Raw genomic sequence first — 21619 nt, forward strand, 5'->3', positions numbered from 1 at the left:
GTTACCTCTATAACAAGAGGTAACATTATATCTAACATTATATCTTCCTTAAATATTTTGAAAAATGAAAGCAATATGTGAAAAGTAATAAAGCCCATGTAACTTACTGGATAGACTAGCTTATTAAACTAACAATGATCTTTGATACAATGGAGTTTTTCTGAAAATTATTTTTAGTGACCAGAAGTTTAGTTATCCTGAAGAGAGAAAAAATGAAAATGACAGTGGAATTAAAAATGCCTCATTAATTTGGAATAAGTACACAATCTAGAATCAAAGGGACTTGGATCAGCTTGCTGAATATCCTTTTGTGACTTAAAAAAAATGTACTCATCGTTTGACATTTGAGATTTGATTTGGAGCAAAAGTGTCTAAAGAAATTACCTCTTTATGGACCAAGACACAGAAGAGGGACAGAGTACTAGGGACTAAGACATCAAGAGATATTTCCTGCTGGGGGCCTCTGCAGCTGGCATTTAAGGATGGGAAAACTGAATGGCAGTACTATTTTAGAAATAAATATTCTTTAGTTATGATGAGCATATTTTCTGAACCAGAAATTCGGACATCTGCTTGACAAATATGTACGAAATTATGAAGGCAATGGGATAGAATCATCAGGAAACAATTACAAAGACACAGCTGCAGAGATAGTAATGTAGGTGATAATTTAAAATAGTTAAATAAAATGACTTTAGTGCTTATCATATGCAGATACTATTCTAAATATCAGATATTAACTCATTTAATAATTAAAGACCCTCTATGACATATATCCTATGTTAATACATTTTTGAGAAATGAAGAAACTAAGGCACAAGACTTTTAGGTGCCAGAACAAACTGTGAACAGTTTTATTTTGAAATCCATATCATTATATTATACTGTGTCTGAGTATAGTTTTCAAGGTTTTAAGTGCAAAGTGGGGGAAGGCTATATAGTTCTTAATTAATGGGACAGAATAATTGGAGCTATATTATTATTACCTATAATAATGTCTTCTAGGTAAAGATTATAGATAAAAGATTTTTGGAGCTTTATTAAAGCCAACTGAGATACCTCCTGCCCATCTGACTCTCATCTCTGGAGGCACTGGTAGGAAAATTGGAGCTGCTGCTGTGTGGCAAGTGGTGCCCATGACATACTTCTTGGTGCCTAAGCAAGGAGAATGGGAAAGCATTGTCAATCCCCCGAACTACTAGCTCATGACTACCAGTTCAGCATCTCATAGGGAACATGGTTTCTCCTGTTTGAAAGTCAAATGATTTGTTCCCTGTGTTATATGCACATTTTGTGTGTCAAGAATGAGGAAAAATTGAGGCAGTAATTTGGGTGCAATGTGGGAGACCCAGGTTCAATCCCTTGGTTGGGAAGATCCCCTGGAGAAGGAAGTGGCAACCCACTCCAGTACTCTTGCCTGGAAAATCCCATGGACGGAGGAGCCATGGACAGATGATACAGTCCATGGGGTTGCAAAGAGTCGGACACTACTGAGCCATTTCACTTCACTTCATTGTGATCAACGTGACTAGTGATGGAAGTAAAGTCCAATGCTGTAAAGAGCAACATTGCATAGGAACCTGGAACTTTAGGTCCATGAATCAAGGCAAATTGGAAGTGATTAAACAGGAGATGACAAGAGTGAACATCGATATTTTAGAAATCAGCAAACTAAGATGGACCGGAATGGGTGAATTTAACTCAGATGACCATTGTATCTACTACTGTGGGCAATAGTCTCTTAGAAGACATGAAGTAGCCATCATAGTTAACAAAAGAGTCAGAAATGCAGTACTTGGATGCAGTTTCAAAAACTACAGAATGATCTCTGTTTATTTCCAAGGCAAGCCATTCAATATCATAGTAATCCAAGTCTATGCCCCAAACAGTAAGGCTGAAGAAGCTGAAGTTGAACGTTCTCTGAAGACCTATAACACCTTATACAACGAAATTCCAAAAAGATGTCCTTTTCATCATAGGGGACTGGGATGCAAAAGTAGGAAGTCAAGACATACCTGGAATAACAGGCAAATTTGGCCTTGGAGTACAGAATGAAGCAGGGTAAAGGCTAATAGAGTTTTGCAAAGAGAACACACTGGTCATAGTAAACACCCTTTTCCAACAACACAAGAGAAGAATACACATGGACATCATCAGATGGTCAATACCAAAATCAGATAGATTATATTCTTTGCAGCCAAAGATGGAGAAGTTCTATATAGTCAGCAAAAACAAGACTGGGAGCTGACTAGGGCACAGACCATGAACTCCTTATTGCCAAATTCAGACTTAAATTGAAGAAAGTAGGAAAAACCACTAGACCACTCAAGTATGACCTAAATCAAATCCCTTATGACTATACAGTGGAAGTGAGAAATAGATTCAAGGGATTATAACTGATAGAGTGCCTGAAAGACTATGGACAGAGATTTGTGACATTGTACAGGAGGCAATAATAGGTCATCAATGCAAAGAAATAGAGTAAAACAATAGAATGGGAAAGTCTAGAGATTTCTTTAAGAAAATTAGAGATACCAAGGGAATATTTCATGCAAAGATGGGCACAGAAAAGGACAGAAATGGTATGGACCCAACAGAAGCAGAAGATATTAAGAAATGGTGGCAAGAATACACAGAAGAACTATATAAAAAAGATCTGCATCATCCAGATAATCACGATGGTGTGATCACCAACATAAGGCCAGACATCCTGGAATGTAAAGTCAAGTGGGCATTAGGAAGCATCACTACAAAGCTAGAACAGACTTTAAAACAAAGGCTGTGAAAAGAGACAAAGAAGGACACTACATAATGATGAAAGGATCAATCCAAGAAAAAGATATAACAATTATAAATATATATGCACCCAACATAGGAGCACCACAGTATGTAAGACAAATGCTAACAAGTATGAAAGGGGAAATTAACAATAACACAATAATAGTGGGAGACTTTAATACCCCACTCACACCTATGGATAGATCAACTAAACAGAAAATTAACAAGGAAACACAAACTTTAAACTATATAATAGACCAGTTAGACCTAATTTATATTTATAGGACATTTCACCCCAAGATTCAAAAAAATTGAAATCATTCCAAGCATCTTTTCTGACCACAATGCAGTAAGATTAGATCTCAATTACAGGAGAAAAACTATTAAAAATTCCAACATATGGTGGATGAACAACACGCTGCTAAATAACCAACAAATCACAGAAGAAATTAAAAAAAGAAATCAAAATATGCATAGAAACAAATGAAAATGAAAACACAACCCAAAACCTATGGGACACTGAAAAAGCAGTGCTAAGGGGAAAGTTCATAGCAATACAGGCATACCTCAAGAAACAAGGAAAAAGTCAAATAAATAACCTAACTCTACGGAAGAAGGCTGAGTGCTGAAGAATTGATGCTTTTGAACTGTGGTGTTGGAGAAGACTCTTGAGAGTCCCTTGGACTGCAAGGAGATCCAACCAGTCCTTTCTAAAGGAGATCAGCCCAGGGATTTCTTTGGAAGGACTGATGCTAAAGTTGAAACTCCAGTACTTTGGCCACCTCATGAGAAGAGTTGACTCATTGGAAAACACTCTGATGCTGGGAGGGATTGGGGGCAGGAGGAGAAGGGGATGACAGAGGATGAGATGGCTGGATGGCATCACTGACTCGATGGATGTGAGAGTGAGTGAACTCCGGGAGTTGGTGATGGACAGGGAGGCCTGGCGTGCTGCGATTCATGGGGTCGCAAAGAGTCGGACACGACTGAGTGACTGAACTGAACTGAATACCTAAAGCAACTAGAAAAGGAAGAAATGAAGAACCCTAGGGTTAGTAGAAGGAAAGAAATCTTAAAAATTAGGGCAGAAATAAATGCAAAAGAAACAAAAGAGACCATAGCAAAAATCAACAAGGCCAAAAACTGGTTCTTTGAAAGGATAAATAAAATTGACAAACCATTAGCCAGACTCATCAAGAAACAAAGGGAGAAAAATCAAGTCAATAAAATTAGAAATGAAAATGGAGAGATCACAACAGACAACACAGAAATACAAAGGATCATAAGAGACTACTATCAGCAATTATATGCCAATAAAATGTACAACGTGGAAGAAATGGACAAATTCTTAGAAAAGTACAACTTTCCAAAACTGAACCAGAAAGAAATAGAGAATTTTAACAGACCCATCACAAGCACTGAAATTGAAACTGTAATCAGAAATGTCCCAGCAAACAAAAGCCCAGGTCCAGATGGCTTTACAGCTGAATTCTACCAAAAATTTAGAGAAGAGCTAACACCTATCCTCCTCAAACTCTTCCAGAAAATTGCAGAGGAAGGTAAATTTCCAAACTCATTCTATGAGGCTACCATCACCCTAATACCAAAACCTGACAAAGATGCCACAAAAAAAGAAAACTACAGGCCAATATCACTGATGAACATGGATGCAAAAATCCTCAACAAAATTCTAGCAATCAGAATCCAACAACACATTAAAAAGATCATACACCATGACCAAGTGGGCTTTATCCCAGGGATGCAAGGATTCTTCAATATCCACAAATCAATCAATGTAATACACCACAGTAACAAATTGAAAACTAAAAGCCATATGATTATCTCAATAGATGCAGAGAAAGCCTTTGACAAAATTCAACATCCATTTATGATAAAAACTCTCCAGAAAGCAAGAATAGAAGGAACATACCTCAACATAATAAAAGCTATATATGACAAACCCACAGCAAACATTATCCTCAATGGTGAAAAATTGAAAGCATTTCCCCTAAAGTCAGGAACAAGACAAGGGTGCCCACTTTCACCATTACTATTCAACATAGTTCTGGAAGTTTTGGCCACAGCAATCAGAGCAGAAAAAGAAATAAAAGGAAACCAAATTGGAAAAGAAGAAGTAAAACTCTCACTGTTTGCAGATGACATGATCCTCTACATAGAAAACCCTAAAGACTCCACCAGAAAATTACTAGAGCTAATCAATGAATATAGTAAAGTTGCAGGATATAAAATCAACACACAGAAATTCCTTGCAACCTATACACTAATAATGAGAAAATAGAGAAATTAAGGAAACAATTCCATTCACCATTGCAACGAAAAGAATAAAATACTTAGGAATATATCTACCTAAAGAAACTAAAGACCTATATATAGAAAACTATAAAACACTGGTGAAAGAAATCAAAGAGGACACTAATAGATGGAGAAATATACCATGTTCATGGATTGGAAGAATTGAGATAGTGAAAATGAGTATACTACCCAAAGCAATCTACAGATTCAATGCAATCCCTATCAAGCTACCAACGGTATTTTTCATAGAGCTAGAACAAATAATTTCACAATTTGTACGGAAATACAAAAAACCTCAAATAGCCAAAGCAATCGAGAAAGAAGAATGGAAAGGGAGGAATCAACCTGCCTGACTTCAGGCTCTACTACAAAGCCACAGTCATCAAGACAGTATGGCACTGTCACAAAGAGAGAAATATAGATCAATGGAACAAAATAGAAAGCCCAGAGATAAATCCACACACATATGGACACCTTATCTTTGACAAAGGAGGCAAGAATATAGGGATTAAAGACAATCTCTTTAACAAGTGGTGCTGGGAAAACTGGTCAACCACTTGTAAAAGAATGAAACTAGAACATTTTCTAACACCATACACAAAAATAAACTCAAAATGAATTAAAGATCTAAATGTAAGACCAGGAACTATAAAACTCCCAGAGGAGAACATAGGCAAAACACTCTCCAACATAAATCACAGCAGGATCCTCTATGATCCACCTCCCAGAATATTGGAAATAAAAGCAAAAGCAAAAAACAAAACAAAACAAAACAAAAGAACAAAAACAAAAAAACAAAAACAAAAAACAAATGGGACCTAATTAAACTTAAAAGCTTCTGCACAACAAAGGAAACTATAAGCAAGGTGAAAAGGCAGTCTTTGGAATGGGAGAAAATAATAGCAAAGAAAACAACTGGCAAACAAGTAATCTCAAAAATATACAAGCAACTCCTGCAGCTTAATTCCAGAAAAATAAATGACCCAATCAAAAAATGGGCCAAAGAACTAAATAGACATTTTTCCAAAGAAGACATACAGATGGCTAACAAACACATGAAAAGATGCTCAACATCACTCATCATTATCAGAGAAATGCAAATCAAAACCACAATGAGGTACCCTCTCATGCCAGTCAGAATGGCTGTGATCCAAAAGTCTACAAGCAATAAATGCTGGAGAGGGTGTGGAGAAAAGGGAACCCTCTTACACTGTTGGTGGGAATGCAAACTAGTACAGCCACTATGGAGAACAGTGTGGAGAGTCCTTAAAAAATTCAAATAGAACTGCCTTATGACCCAGCAATCCCACTGCTGGGCATACACACCAAAGAAACCAGAATTGAAAGAGACACCTGTGCCCCAATTTTCATTGCAGCACTGTTTATAATAGCCAGGACATGGAAGCAACCTAGATGTCCATCAGCAGACGAATGGATAAGAAAGCTGTGGTACATATACACAATGGAGTATTACTCAGCCATTAGAAAGAATACATTTGAATCAGTTCTAAAGAGGTGGATGAAACTGGAGCCGATTATACAGAATGAAGTAAGCCAGAAAGAAAAACACCAATACAGTATACTAACACATATATATGGAATTTAGAAAGATGGTAATGATAACCCTGTATGGGAGACAGCAAAAGAGACACAGATGTATAGAATGGACTTTTGGACTCTGAGGGAGAGGGAGAGGGAGAGTGTGGGATGATTTGGGAGAATGGCACTGAAACATGTATAATGTCATAGATGAAATGAATCTCCAGTCCAGGTTCGATGCATGACACTGGATGCTTGGGGCTGGTGCACTGGGACGACCCAGAGGGATGGTATGGGGAGGGAGGTGGGAGGGGTTTCAGGATGGGGAACACGTGTATACCTGTAGCGGATTCATGTTGATGTATGGCAAAACCAATACAATATTGTAAAGTAATTAACCTCCAATTAAAAAAAATAAATAAAAATACACGCAAAAAAAATAAAGCCAAAGTCTTCTACAATGAAACAAACAAAGCTAGTGGAGGTGTTAGAATTCCAGTTGAGCTATTTCAGATCCTAAAAGATGATGCTGTGAAAGTGCTGCACTCAATATGCCAGCAAATTTGGAAACTCAGCAGTGGCCACAGGACTGGAAAAGGTTGGTTTTCATTCCAATCCCAAAGAAAGGCAATGCCAAAGAAGGCTCAAACTACTGTACAGTTGCACTCATTGCACAAACCAGTAACGTAATGCTCAAAATTCTCCAAGCCAGACTTCAACAATATGTGAACTGTGAACTTCCAGATGTTCAAGCTGGTTTTAGAAAAGGCAGAGGAACCAGAGATAAAATTGCCAACATCTGTTGGATCATCAAAAAAGCAAGAGCATTCCAGATAAACATCTACTTCTGCTTTATTGAATACACCAAATCCTTTGACTGTTTGGATTACAACAAACTGTGGAAAATTCTTCAAGTTATGGGAATACCAGACCACATAACGTGCCTCTTGAGAAGTTTTTATACAGGTCAAGAAGCAACAGTTAGAACTGGACATGGAACAACAAACTGGTTGCAAATAGGGAAAGGAGTCCGTCAAGGCTGTATATTGTCACCCTGCTTATTTAACTTCTATGCAGAGTACATCATGAGAAACGCTGGACTGGATGAAGCACAAGCTGGAATCAAGATTGCCAGGAGAAACGTCAATAACCTTTGATACACAGATGACACCATCCTTATGGCAGAAAGTGAAGGAGAACTAAAGAGCCTCTTGATGAAAGTGAAAGAAGAAACTGAAAAACTTGGCTTAAAGCTCAACATTCAGAAAACTAAGATCATGGCATCTGGTCCCATCACTTCATGGGAAATAGATGGGGAAACAGTGGAAACAGTGGCTGGCTTTATTTTGGGGCGGGGGCTCCAAAATCACTGCAGATGGTGACTGACTGCAGCCATGAAATTAAAAGATGCTTACTCCTTGGAAGAAAAGTTATGACCAACCTAGATAGCTTATTAAGAAGCAGAGACATTACTTTGCCAACAAAGGTCCATCTAGTCGGGGCTATGGTTTTTCCAGTAGTATGGGTGTGAGAGTTGGATGATAAAGAAAGCTGAGTGCTGAAGAATTGATGCTTTTGAACTGTGGTGTTGGAGAAGACTCTTGAGAGTCCCTTGGACTGCAAGGAGACCCAACGAGTCCATCCTAAAGAAAATCAGTCCTGAGTGTTCATTGGAAGGTCTGATGATGAAACTGAAACTCCAATACTTTGGCCACCTCATGCAAAGAATTGACTCATTTGAAAAGACCCTGATGCTGGGAAAGATTGAAGGAGGGAAGAAAAGGGGATGACAGAGGATGAGATGGTTTGATAACATCACCGACTAAATGGACATGAGCTTGAGTGGACTCCGGGAGTTGGTGATGGGCAGGGAGGCCTGGCGTGCTGCAGTCCATGGGGTCACAAAGAGTTGGACATGACTGAGTGACTGAACTGAACTGAAAGAAAAATTTTATTTTAATTAGAAGAGGGTTGACCATTCAGAAACACAGAAAAAGTAGAGAGTTGTTGAGGTAAATTTGGATATAGCCATATGTACAATACAAGAGAAAAAGATTCTCAGCTATTAGAGCAAGAATATATCTGGGTCAAGGACAAGTCCATCCTTGGTTTGGACATAGGTGCAAGGAATGGAGAGAGTGAATGTATAGTATTTCTGTTCCTCATTGGTAACGTTATCCCTAATGATACTCTATATGGGACTTTATTAGACTGGAGACATTAAATGATCATAACTCTTCTTATTCTGATCCTATTATAGGTAAGCAAACATCTGGTTATGACTTGACTTCCTATGTAATTCTGCATAGGAACTCTAAAGTGAAGACCCAGAGGTAAATTTAGACCAAAACTTTTTTTAAAATTTAGTTTATTTATTTTAATTGGAGGCTAATTACTTTACAGTATTGTAGTGGTTTTTGTCATACATTGACATGAATCAGCCATGGGTGTACATGTGTTCACCATCCTGAACCCCTCTCCCACCTCCCTTCCCATCCCATCCCTCAGGGTCATCCCTGTGCACCAGCCCTGAGCACCCTGTCTCATGCATCAAGCCTGGACTGGCGATCTGTTTCACATATGATAATATACATGTTTCATTGCTATTCTCTCAAATCATCCCACCCTTGCCTTCTCCCACAGAGTCCAAAAGACTGTTCCATACATCTGTGTGTCTTTTGATAGACCAAAACTTTTTGTCTCATGTAATTAAAATAAAGATTCAAAGATAGTTGTGAGCATATAAAAAATGGGAAAGTTGTTTTTTTAAAACCGTTTTTATTGAAGTATAGTTAAGTTACAATGTTATGTTGGTTTCAGGTGTACAGCAAAGTGATATATGCACATGTATATATTCTTTTTCAGATTCTTTTCCATTATAGGTTATTGCAAGATATTGAATATAATTCCTTGTGCTATAAAGTAAGTCCTTGTAGTTTATCTTTTTTATACATAATAGTGCATTTATGTTAATCTCAAACTCCTAGTTTATCTCCCTCACATATACACCCTGCTATGCCTGCAGACTTTATTTTTTAGGGCTCCAAAATCACTGTAGATGGTGACTGCAGCCATGAAATTAAAAGACACTCCTTGGAAGGGAAGTTATGACCAACCTAGATAGCATATTCAAAAGCAAAGACATTACTTTGCCAACAAAGGTCCATCTAGTCAAAGCTATGGTTTTTCCAGTGGTCATGTATGGATGTGAGAGTTGGACTGTGAAGAAAGCTGAGCACTGAAGAATTGATGCTTTTGAACTGTGGTGTTGGAGAAGACTCTTGAGAGTCCCTTGGACTGCAAGGAGATCAAATCAGTCCATCCTAAAGGAGATCAGTCCTGGCTATTCATTGGAAGGACTGATGTTGAAGCTGAAACTCCAATACTATGGCCACCTGATGTGAAGTGCTGACTCATTTGAAAAGACCCTGATGCTGGGGAAAGATTGAAGGCGGGAGGAAAAGGGAATGACAGAGGATGAGATGGTTCGATAACATCACCGACTAAATGGACATGAGCTTGAGCGAACTCCGGGAGTTGGTGATGGACAGGGAGGCCTGGCATGCTGCGATTCATGGGGTCACAAAGAGTCGGATACAACTGAGCAACTGAACTGAACTGATGCCTGCTATTCCCTTTGGTAATCATAAGTTTGTTTTCTATGTCTGTGAGTATATTTCTGTTTTGTAAATATATTCATTTATATCTTTTTTGGATTCCACATATAAGTGATATCATATGATATTTGTCTTTTTCTGTCTGATTTACTTCATTTAGTGTGAAAACCTTTAGGGCCATCTATGTTGCTATAAATGGCATGATTTCATTCATTTTAATGGCCGAGTAATATTCCACTGTGTATATATACCGCATCTTCTTTATCCATCTGATGTTGATGGACACTTAAGTTGCTTCCATATCCTGGCTGATGTAAATGGTGCCACTATGAAAATTGAGGGAATGTATTTTTCCGAATTAGAATCTTCATCCTTTCTGATCCATGCCTAGGAGTGGAATTGCTGGATCATATGGTAATTCTATTTTTAGTTTTTAAAGATACTTCCATACTGTTCTCCATAGTGGTTGCATGAATTTACATTCCCACCAACAGCAGCGAGGATTCCTTTTTCTCCACACCACCTCCAGCATTTGTCATTTGTAAACTTAGTAATAATGGCCATTCAGCTGGTGTGAAGTGATACTGCATTGTATGTAGTAGTTTTAATTTGAATTTCTCCCACAATTAGCAATACTGAGCATCTTTTCATGTGCCTGTTGTATATATGTATGCCTTCTTTAGAGAAATGTGGGAATGTATTTTTTAATTGATTTTGCTTCCTCTCTAAAAATAGAAAGTTTTTAATAATAAGTTCAAATCTTTAGTTGATAGGTACTGTCTAGAGATGAGGAGCAGCTGCTCCCTTTAAATAGGATGTTTATATTCTATTTTACCAGACTCGTTACCATTCCCTGTGGTATTACACACAGCTGTTTCAGCAACTTAACTGCCAGCCCCTATAGGTTTTTGAGTTTGTACCTTCTGAACCTAGAGGGAAATTCTCTGGTGATTTAAGAATGAATTGACACCTGTGGTAATTCCTCATGGCTAATGAATAAAGTGATGCATATCTAGCTTTGGCTGTGATGTAATGCTTTCTTGAATCTTACAGTTTATAGAATTTGCTATCTCTCAATGTTAATTATAAAACTTCATTCTTGTGACTACCTCATTGTTAAATAGCTTTCTTGTAGTGAGACTGCCTGTAGGGACTTATTTATACCTGGGCATATTGAAAGAGCAACGCTGACATAACTCAGTAGGGCAGCTCATCCCAGCACATGGAAAATAAGGCACTCTGGGATAAAGACCACCCTGTCCTCTTCTGGATGACACAACTACTACGTCTGATTTTTGTATAGGAAAAGAACTCAGAACCGAGAGTCACTAGTAGTGTGGCTTTGTGTAGTCTGTCAATAAGTTGGCTGCATAGCCATGAACAAATACCCAAATATACCTTGGCTTCAAGTTCTTCATAAATGAAAAGGTTGAATACAAATATCTCCGAATTTCCATTCTGCTCTGGCATTACATAGCTCAGTAATGCACACTGACATTTTTGAGTTTATATGCACATCGTCTATGTGATTTAGGTATCATTTAAATCCCGTATGAAGAATTTTATGAAACACACACTGCTGTGTTACTGTCATGTTAACATCCATATTTATATCCAAACAGAAGGTTAGATTTTGGACATATTTCAGCAACATTTGGATATCTGATGATTCTTTAGAAACTGTTGTTAATCATTCCATATCACAGAATTCAAAACAAAACAACAAAATAAGCACATCAAAGCATGTTGGACTTGAACAAAAATAGCAGGCAGCTGGGGACACAGGCACGGCATGCAAAATAGGCCTGCATATATTACACTTTGCATATTTATAACAGTGTTGCTCCAGCAATATTGGCAGTTAATGGAGTGTCAATGGGAGAAAAGCTGTCTCAAAGGTTTATTTTTATTGGACAATGGGAAAAAGAGCCAGGAAACCTTGTTTTATTTTTGCCAAATCAAGTTATCTGGGGGAGTAAGTCATCCATTTACTTTGGATATACCACATATGTTCCTACTTATTCAAGAGCCAACCCAGTAATATCAGGATAGAGTCATCTTCATTTATGTCTAAGTTGAATGTGGCAAACAGCAGCAGTGTTTTCTATGTAATTACTTTAGGTGATATGGATGAAGATGATACATTTGACCAGCAAATTGCTATAAATTAAGTTAAAAAGTCTGAAGGTTTAACATCTATACAGAATATATGAAAATTTGCAGGAGAGGATGGCAGAGGAGCTCAGAGAGAAATAAAAATCTTCTAATTCAAGTGAAACATATGGATGTTTGGGGCAGTGGGGTGATGGTAGCAGCAGAAGGAAGAATGAAGCAAGAAAAAAAGAGAATATTTATTAAACATAAACAGGAAAAAATGTATCATAGTATATCCACATTTATAAGCATTTATTTTCTGCTATATAGTCAAACAGAATTGAAAACAATAGAATATAAGCTTGAGATTGATTCCTCCCTTTGCAATACAGCTCAGGAAGACAAGACATGTTACTGTTGTATAGCATAGGAAAGTGTACTCAATATCTTACAATAACCTATAATGGAAAAATATCTAAAAATAATATATGTAAGGGCTTCCTACATGGTTCAGTGGTAAAGAATCCACCTGCAAAGCAGGAGATGTGGGTTGGATCCCTGGGTCAGGAAGATCCCCTGGAGAAGGAAACGGCAACCCACTCCAGTATTCTTGCCTGGGAAATCCTATGGACAGAAGAGCCTGATGGGCCATAGTCCATGAAGTCACAAAAGAGTCAGACATGACTTAGTGACTAAACAATAACAACAATCAAAATACATATCTAAATTGGAAAATGTAGTTTAAAGGCAGTGTAGGGATTTCCTGGGTGGTCCAGTGGTTAAGACTGTGCAATCCCATTGCAGGGGGCACATTGGATCCCTGGTTGGGGAACTAAGATCCTGCATCTGTGCAGACAGGCCAAAAAAATTAAAAAGTTAAATAGATAATCAACAAGAACCTACTATATAGAACAGGGAATGCTGCTCAGTGTTTTGCAATAAGAGTCCCTTGGACTGCAAGGAGATCCAACCAGTCCATTCTGAAGGAGATCGACCCTGGGATTTCTTTGGAAGGAATGATGCTAAAGCTGAAACTCATGCGAAGAGTTGACTCATTGGAAAAGAGTGCTTTGGCCACCTCATGCGAAGAGTTGACTCATTGGAAAAGACTTTGATGCTGGGAGGCATTGGGGGCAGGAAGAGAAGGGGATGACAGAGGATGAGATGGCTGGATGGCATTGTTGACTCGATGGAGATGAATCTGAGTGACCTCCGCTAGTTGGTGATGGACAGGGAGGCCTGGCATGCTGCGATTCATGGGGTCACAAAGAGTTGGGCACGACTGAGTGACTGAACTGAACTGGGGTAAGAATTTGAGAGAGAATAGACACATGTGTATGTATAACTGAATCACTTTGCTGTATGCCTGAAACTAGCACAACATTGTTAATAAACTATACTGCAATATGAAATAAAAATTTAAAAAACTAGAAATAAAACTTATCTACTAAAAATTGTCAAAAAATAGTCATTGACCTTCTTCTGAAGATCTGTTCTCTGAATGATATAGGCATAGGCTAAAGTTTTGGCTACTTATTCACACATTCATCTATGGTTTGGATACTTAGTAGGTGTCCTATGAGATTCATGTAGTCCTTCCTCTGATTTTATTTGAAACACACAGAAATTGTACTATTTCATATCTACATGAGAGATTTTAATGATGATAAGCATATGTAATAAGAAATATTGGTATTTATGCCATAGTTTAGAAAAAATTAATATGACTGACTTAAGGTGCATGCTGAATTATACCTATTCATTTAGCACTTCTGACCTGTTATCAATACAGTTAATTAAAAGGAAAAAAAGTAATAGTAAATACTTAGTGATTGCTAATGCATAGTGGGATGTGTGAGGGACAGATGACTGATTATTTTTAGGGGCACTTTAATATTACATTTTCTGGTAAAGCCTGGTTCACATGGCAAGATGTTAACTGTGAATTTCCTAGCTGCACTTCCACATATTTAGAATGTAGAGATAATTGATGTTAACAGAAGTGACCCTGGAGTGCCTGCTGTTTAAACAAAAAAGAAAAGAAAAAGAAAATATAATATTCTGAATGTATATTCTTTGTGCTATAGGTTCTTTCCTAATACTGTGAACATTACCAGTGCAATCATGAGTGCTGTAAGAAGTCTCATTCAAATCTTACCTATTATTATTTTCAGTTTAACACTTAGGCAGGAATTTCTGGAAACTAAGTGCCTCAAAGGCATGAACACTTAAAAAAAAAAAAAACTCTGAGAAATATTACTCAGTATAATGCTGCTTACATTCATTCACTCAAATTTTTAAAAATATTTATTTGGCTGAGCCTGGTCTTGGTTGCAGTATGGGATTTTTTTTTTTTTAGTTGCATGTGGCATCTAATTCCTGGACCAGAGATTGAATCTGGGCTCCCTATATTGGGAGTGTAGCTTTTTAGCCACTGGACCACCAGGGAAGTCCCTCAATATTTTGAATACCTAGAAACTGCAAGTCATGATAGAGTGTTGAAAATAGAGTGTCATGATCTATACAGATGCTGAGAAAAAACAGCAATGACAGACAGTCTAATCTCATGGGTTAGAGGATGTTAAACTCTGTTAGCCTTAGCTTCACAACTAACATTTCCCTCTTTCATAGAAAATCAACACAAAACAAAGAAGATAGCATTAGGTACAGAACAAGTAAATAATAATCAACATTTCTTTCCCAACTAACCAGTTTTTATTCCCCCCCCCCCCTCCCAATTAAAACATTGAAGTTCACCTTGTAGACCTTTACATAGGCATGAGAACCAATGAAAGAATCAGGAAGATCTTTGGTGTGAGGGGAATCTCACTTCAGTGTTTACATCATGACCCCTCAGAAACAGTGATTCCCCCATATGAGAGTCAGAAGTAGAAAAGAATGGAAAAGAAAACAGATCTGAAATAGTCCTATTCCATGGTTACTAAAGACAAGCTCAATTCAATAGAACATATATCTTTGCCTTAATAATCAATTCTAGCTCTGTCCTGTGCTGCTGTTTGTCCTATTGAAAAAGGAAAAAATAGACAGATGGTGGACCAGGTGCAGCAAGAGCCCTACACCCAAGTTGGCTGGGTCAAGCACAAGAAGGGAAGTATTAGAAATTCAGAGGCTTAGGAAGATGCAAAGTAGCCTTGCCAAAGGTAAAGGAAGCCAAAATGAAAGGCTTGGGACTCATTAGCAGAGTACTAGAGCATCTTACTTTTAGCACTCAATTATCAAAATAGTGCTTAGATTATTTGAAAGTTTGGGAAATTAGTAATACTATGTTGTATATATGTATGTGAAATTTACACACACAATATACATATGATTTGAAATAAGCAATTTGAAAGAGAAATAATAGAAACCAAAAGAAAGAAAAAAAGCAAAGCAAAGAGGAAACATCCAAATAGCTGAAGAAAAGGGAAATGTTATCTTGTAAGCAACCGCTCTCCACCAGCAGCTGGGTAATAAAATTGCACAGGTCAGAAAGAGGTCACCCAAGACACCGCCTGACCTGCCTGGGCCTAGATTCTCCCATAGGCCCCATTACATTCTGGGCTTAGATTTTTCTGCAAATCACGATAGATAATAGGGAATCAGCTCACACAGATGTGAACCACAGCTCACAGATACAAAGAGAATGAATTTAAAGTTGAGCATCTCTGCTGGAGAGAGAAGGGAAGTGACTTGTTCATGTACCATTTCATCACTCTCCCCAAGAGGCACTAGCCCTGGGTTTATGTTCCATTAAAGGTGTAGTGACATTGTTTTAAAACAAGTGGAAATTGGCTTGTTATTAGAATTAGGGAATTTGGATTCAATTCTAAGTTAAAATCATGAAATGTTAGAGCTTTAAGGAAGCTAGATATAATCTAACCCATTTTTCTCCTTTCACAAGTGAGAGATTTTGACCAAGAGATGTAAAATTATTTGCTAAGTTAGTTAGTGATAATATCTGGACTGGAATCACCAGTAACCGGTATTACTACTTCTATAATATTATTTCTCCACTCGGGGGAAAATATCCCTGGGACCTTAAGCCTCATGTCAATCAACTATAGCAATCTCCTTTCTTCCATGTCCCTCGTATTTATGATGTTCAAGGTTTTCCATCATCTATTGATCACTTTGTCATATGCTTTATTGTTTTTGTCTTGCCATCCCCATTCCTGTTCTCATCCAGGTGAATTTAAACCATACAGATTGTTAACCCTATTTGCTAGATTCAGATTTTCTTTCCATCTTTTACTCTATCTGTCTTCACTTGCTTTCAGCAGACAATTCCCATGATCCCATTTTGAACGTTTGTTCCCTGAAACTACACCATATATGAAGTTGATTGTATCTTAATCTCTGTTTATAATCCTATTCTTTCAGGTTGCACATCTTCATTCCACCTAAATTAGCTACAGGGTAATAAGCTGTTGATTGAGGACAGGAGGAGAAGGGGGTGATGGAGGATGAGATGGTTGGATGGCATCATTGATTCAATGGACATGAGTTTGAGCAAAATCCGGGAAACAGTGAAGCCTGGTGTGCTACGGTCCATGGGGTCACAGAGTCGGACATGACTGAGTGACTGAACAACAATAAACTGTTGAAATGGACAGACTCAAATCCAAGGGCTCTTCCTCATCTCATGTAACAGGTCAGAAGTGGGTGGTCAAGGATGGCAAAAGGCTCCATTCTACAAGGTCATCAACTCAAGTTCCTTCTATCTTATAGTTCTGCTACCCTTGAGGGACCTGTTTATGTTCACATATGTGAAACTGGTTTACTACTGTCATATATATTTTCTAGAAATTGGAAAAAATAAATAAATGACTTTCAGCTTTCTCATTAAAAGATGTGACGCAAAAGTTGTACATGTTTCTTATACCCATATCCCATTGGCTAATGCTTGGTCACATGGTCATACCTAGTATCTTAGTTCATACAGGCTTCATTAACAAAATACCATAGATTGTGTGGCTTCTGAATGACAGGAATTTACTTCTTTTAGTTTTGGAGGTTGGGAAATTTAAGATCAAGGCACTGGTAGATTTTGTGTCTGTTGAGAGCACTCTTCCTTGTTTACAGATGGCTGTTTTGCTGTTGTTGTTGTGCTTTCACATGGTAGAAGCCAAGGAGCTCTCTAGGGTCTCTTTTATAAGGGTATAAATAATGCTCAAAATTCTCCAAGCCAGGCTTCAGCAATATGTGAAACGTGAACTTCCAGATGTTTAAGCTGGTTTTAGAAAAGGCAGAGGAACCAGCGATCAAATTGCTAACAACTGATGCATCACGGAAAAAGAAGGGAATTCCAGAAAAACATCTATTTCTGCTTTATTGACTATGCCAAAGCCTTTGACTGTGTGGATCACAATAAACTTGAAAATTCCAAAAGAGATGGGAATACCAGACCACCTGATCTGCTTCTTGAGAAACCTATATGCACGTCAGGAAGCAACAGTTAGAATTGGACATGGAACAACACACTGGTTCCAAATTGGGAAAGGAGTACGTCAAGGCTGTATATTGTCACCCTGCTTATTTAATTTCTATGCAGAGTACATCATGAGAAATTCTGGACTGGAAGAAGCACAAGCTGGAATCAAGATTGCGGGGAGAAATATCAATAACCTCAGATATCAGATGACACCACCCTTATGGCAGAAAGTGAAGAGGAACTAAAAAGCCTCTTGATGAAAGTGAAAGAGGAGAGTGAAAAAGTTGGCTTAAAGCTCAACATTCAGAAAATGAAGATCATGGCATCTGGTCCCATCACTTCATGGGAAATAGATGGGGAAACAGTGGAAACAGTGTCAGACTTTATTTTTGGGGGCTCCAAAATCACTGCAGATGGTGATTGCAGCCATGAAATTAAAATAAGCTTACTCCTTGGAAGGAAAGTTATGACCAACCTAGACAGCATATTCAAAAGCAGAGACAATACTTTGCTAACAAAGGTCCATCTAATCAAGGCTATGGTTTTTCCAGTGGTCATGAATAGATGTGAGAGTTGGACTGTCAAGAAAGCTGAGAGCCGAAGAATTGATGTTTTTGAACTGTGGTGTTGGAGAAGACTCTTGAGAGTCCCTTGGACTGCAAGGAGATTCAAACAGTCCATTCTAAAGGAGGTCAGTCCTGGGTGTTCATTGGAAGGACTGATGTTAATGCTGAAACTCCAATACTTTGGCCACCTCATGCAAAGAGTTCACTCATTGGAAAAAAGACTGATGCTGGGAGGGACTGGGGGCAGGAGGAGAAGGGGATGACAGAGGATGAAATGGCTGGATGGCATCACCAACTCGATGCACATGAGTTTGGGTGGACTCTGGGAGTTGGTGGTGGACAGGGAGACCTGGCCTCCTGCTGCAGTTTATGAGGTAGCAAAGAGTCGGACATGACTGAGTGACTGAACTGAACTGAACTGAACACAATTTGTGAAGTTTCTAGTCTCATGACCTAAGAACCTCCCAAGAGCTTCATCTAATGCCTTCACATATAAAAATTCTGAGACAGCATAAGTATTCAGTCTGTAGCACCTAACTAAAAGGAACACAGGGGAATGTAGTTCCTAGCTAAGCTTCTTGTGTACAGCCAAAAATTGTGATGTGCTATTTCTGGAATAAGAAAAGTAGGATGGGTCTGGTGGATACTATTAGCTGTTTCAGCTGCAATTCTCACTGTGTTTCTATTTATTGACTTCATTGGAATCTCCAGTTCCTTGATCCAGTATTTATAGGCAAGTTAATAAATTCCTTTCCTTTTTTTTTTTTTTCCTCTCTTGGATGCACTGTGCAACTTGCAGGATCTTATTTCCCCAACCAAGGATTTCAGTTCTGTCATAGTCTGTTAGCCTCACCCAGATCCGGGCCCACCTCCCTCTGTGGCCCTCCAGAAGGCCTGACTGTGCTGTGGTTCCCAAGTGACCAATCTGGAGAGGGAAAGTGGGTATTTCCAGTGTGGCAGCAAAATACTCTGAGCTCCCTCTTTGAGATTAGAATATGAAACCACAACTCTGCATCTGCCTTTCAGAAGAGGTTTAGCATTTAATTATGGGAAAATTATAAAGTAATGGATTAGACTTACTGTTTATCCAGGGCAGTCCAGGGAATTGCCTCTCTGTGTTTACCGTATCTGGAACAGGATTAATTGGGTTAACAGCAAAGATTGTAGGTCAACGTGCAGATTACTATTCTCTTTCTTATGAAGTGTCACACTCTGTTGTTGTGTTTGTTCACACCAAAGATCTGATGAGAATAGAGATTTCTCAAATAATCAGCCTGTCTTTTTCTTTTCATAAAAATATAAATCCCAACCTCTGTGTTTGCATGGACTTCATATTTCATGAAATAAGTAAGTCACAAACCAGGGAAAACTGCAGGGAAAACTTGGAAGATGGCTATCAATTTATATGTTTTATTGGTTGTTAATCAATTTTATTGTAAATAATTGTATAATAAGCACAGTGATTTTTTTTGCTTTCCCTGTCACCTCTCCCACTTCACCTGGGTGTGCCTTTTATATCAAACTCTATGAAAAGTCAGCATAAATACTGATATTTGAAACAACAACTTCCTCTTTTTGTCTCTATTCAGTGGCTTTAAAAATACTTCTGCTAGTTTCTAAACCTAAACCGAAACTGGAGCTTTATTTATCTTTGACATGGTTTGTAGGAAAAACAACACAATCTGTCCTTCAAAGAACAGAATGCATAATCTGGTAGAGTACCAAAATGGAGGGCAGTCATTAACCTAAAGTGCTGAGTATTGATGGCTTGAGGAAATATGATATTCTTGTCTTGTTTTATTATAAGTAATCTGTGTCAGAGCCTTTAAAAAATCTGAATATATTTCTTTCAGGCTCTGTCCCTGGGAACCTGTTGTAGTTTGTTTGTTGCTTCTGAATTAAAAGCAAAACATAACTGTTACATTCTGCATCTCTATAAATATACCACTAATAATATATTATTTAAGTAAGACTTCATAGAGAAAATACCATTCATTAGAAATGGAAATGGCTGTCATTTAGGATTTGGAGCCTTTATTTTCTAAAATGTCCCCTGTGGCCAGGAACAAGATAACCTAATGCACTTATTTCCGAAGAGTTTCAAAAGATGAAGCTCCAAGCTATTCACATTGAAATTCAGTAGTGACAGTATAGTACTGCCTCAGAAAAAGACAGCAAAAATTGAGAAATATCTTCAAGTTGTCCTTGGTCTTTCAGGGAAATATGATGATTCCTTTGAATGTCAAAATGGGAGAAAGCATCTGATATTGTTTCTCACAACACTGTAAATATAAATCAAATTGACCTGGAAAATAACAGAATCACGTGAACTAAAAACTAGCTTAACAATGTTAGTAAAAATAGAGACGTAATATAAAAGGACCCTGAGAGGCTCCCAATCAGGAAAGATACGATAAAGAGCCAAGAAAAAGAACCTAGGATAATTAAGAGGATGAAGGCAGAGATAAATCATGTTATAAAGGGTGTCAGTATGCATAGTCTTGCTAAGAAAGCTCTGGAACAAGGTGGGATATAAATAAATAAAATCAAAGTAAGGAAATCCAGAAAGGTCTCCAAAAGATACTAATAAAACATTATATAGCACAGCACTAACTGAAAAATAGAATTAGAAAAGGGAAAACTCAAGGAATGGAATAAGAGAAAAAGCAGTTTACTACAGACACAGCTTAGAAATGACCTGAGCATGCAAATATTTGCTCCTTTTCTTTTCCGCTGCTTTCTTCCTTATACCACCACACGGACACCCTCCTCTTTTCATCCTCATGTAAAGAAACCATTGCCCTCACTCTCAAGTGCCCTCAAAGATTTTTCATGCATTTTGGTTAGCATCGCTTGGAGGTCTTTCTCATGATTTAAAACATCATTCAAGGATAGAGATGGAAGAGAAGTGAAGTGAGGAAGTAGGTCCCTGACCTGACTCTCTCTGATTTGGTCCCTGACCAAAGGAGAGGCTGCTTGGTGTGTCTAGGATTTTAGACAGACAGGTAGCAATTAGGGAGCCCCAGCATGACAGGAAAGGGGCAGAGGGATTCAAGTGAGGCATAGAAGTGTTTTGAAGAGGCCAGCAAACTGAGATGGGGACTGTTTTGCTGGCAGCCTTTGACAAGTGATGACTGAGAACCCAACCAGACATTTCAGCAGACACCTATGTGGCCAGATGACAGCAAGCACGAGATGCCTCAGCCTGATGTCTGGGGACTGTGTGAAGCCTCTAATAAACTGGATGCTTTTCCTAGAAAACTCAAAATACAGAGATCAAG

Source organism: Ovis aries, chromosome 1 (genome assembly GCF_016772045.2).
Source record: "Ovis aries strain OAR_USU_Benz2616 breed Rambouillet chromosome 1, ARS-UI_Ramb_v3.0, whole genome shotgun sequence".
NCBI classification, from domain to species: domain Eukaryota; kingdom Metazoa; phylum Chordata; class Mammalia; order Artiodactyla; family Bovidae; genus Ovis; species Ovis aries.